This window comes from Phalaenopsis equestris, unplaced genomic scaffold (assembly GCF_001263595.1).
Source record: "Phalaenopsis equestris unplaced genomic scaffold, ASM126359v1 Scaffold001350, whole genome shotgun sequence".
Taxonomy (NCBI): Eukaryota; Viridiplantae; Streptophyta; class Magnoliopsida; order Asparagales; family Orchidaceae; genus Phalaenopsis; species Phalaenopsis equestris.
This window is the reverse complement of record NW_018165789.1, coordinates 76,462-78,040: the sequence shown is the minus strand read 5'-3', so window position 1 is coordinate 78,040 and position 1,579 is coordinate 76,462. Positions and strand designations below refer to the sequence as shown.

At 35.2% G+C, this 1,579-nt stretch overlaps 1 protein-coding gene across 1 annotated transcript in view; it reads left to right on the top strand.

The window, feature by feature from the left end:
• The first annotated feature begins 377 nt into the window (after positions 1 to 377).
• LOC110034123 (scarecrow-like transcription factor PAT1) overlaps positions 378 to 1,579 on the top strand; it is a 23,867-nt gene continuing 22,665 nt past the window's right edge. Inside the window, exon 1 of the mRNA XM_020738406.1 lies at positions 378 to 511. The gene's annotated coding sequence lies outside the window, so the exon portion shown is untranslated. The remainder of the gene's footprint in view (positions 512 to 1,579) is intronic.

The following is a 1,579-nucleotide window of genomic DNA, read 5'->3' as shown; positions in this document are numbered from 1 at the left end:
AAAATAATCCTAATCTATTAGAATTAAATCACAATATGATACTCAATAGACACAAAAGAGAAAAAAAAGATTCATGCAGCAGATCCCATTTAGTGGAACTCACCATTCAACTTTTAAATCTTAAAGCACCTTTTATTCATTTTAATCTTAAATGTCTTCCTTCAAAATTTTAATGTCCGAAGTAATTTGTAAAAATTTATTTAGAACTACTTCGTACAAACATTAGGCCCGCCCGCTTCTAGGTATCTAATCCGAAGTGCGTTTGACTATGACTGCATGGTCAAAGGAACTAAAGAAAATATAGTGACAGTTTTGTAATTATAAAACATAGTAGGGGCAGTTGTTGTGCGGTTCATCTTTCCAATGCTCTGTAATGCTGATGCTCATTCTCCACCATTTATTTTTGATACGGAGTGGAAGCTAGCTGTGGCATAAAGTAGCGTTGCCCTTGAATTGCTGGCTTTGTTCTATATTGATTATCGCAAGTCACGGAGCATTATTTACCCATCAGGTATCTTTTTACCGCGCGGTTTTCAATAGATCTATATCATGCGGATCCAAGGCTTTTTTTTTTTAATTGCTTTTCTTTTTCCTGATTGTTTCCATTTATTGAAGTAGGAATCCTTGCAATTCTTCCTTTGGTTTGCTGCATCATCGTTGAATATTTTGTTTGGTAACTCGTTTAGGACTTGGGGGTAATTTTTTTCCTGCATTTCTTCATATTCATCTTTCTTTTTGGTTAAGGAAGTGAAATTGGTCTCTGAACTTCACTTTCCAAAGGCCGGAGCTCTAAATCCTAGGATTGGGTGAGAAAGATGGAACTTTGGGTCCAAATCGAGTTCCTTTGTTGAGCTTGTGATTGATTGAGAATTGTGGTTTAATGTTTCTGGTATCTATTGGTTTGGGATTAGGTTGGGTTCTGAAACATTTGGAAGCAAGGGGCAATTTTCAAGGGTTGATTGTATGCTGGAATTTTATTGAGCTGCAAGTGATTCCCTAATGAAGATCTTTTTTTATGATGAGCAAATTTCTTTTCATCTTAAGCTTTTGGTTTCTCATAAGCTGCGGTGACATTAGAAGAGGGCAAAATTAAGACGTGAGATTTTTTAGTTCTTAGGCAAATTCGAATGAAAAATTATTCAGTGGGTGTTAAAAATTTAAGAATTTATATATTTCCAAAGATATAGATACAAAAAGAGGTATGAAAAAAATTAGTGAGGAAATAGAAGGAAACTACTCGCACTGCGTTTTTCCTTAATCTCTCTAGTTACTCAAACGTAAGGGGTTTGTGTGATGTACTCATTTTTTTTCCAGATATCATCCCCTTTCCATTTTTCTCGGATTTGGCTGTTCAGCAACACATGTGCTTTGTTTAGCTTGATTTTTAACAGGACAGGGCTGGAGTCCAATCTCTTTATTAGGTAAAAAAATTTTCTGAAAATGTCGACTTCAATTTCACTGAAGCAATCTGTGATATTGTTGGAATCAGTACATCTGAGAAATTTTCTCTGAGTGTTTGACCAGCTAATAAATTCAAGTGTGTGTGTGTGTATGTGTGTGCCTGTGTGTGAAAAGATAA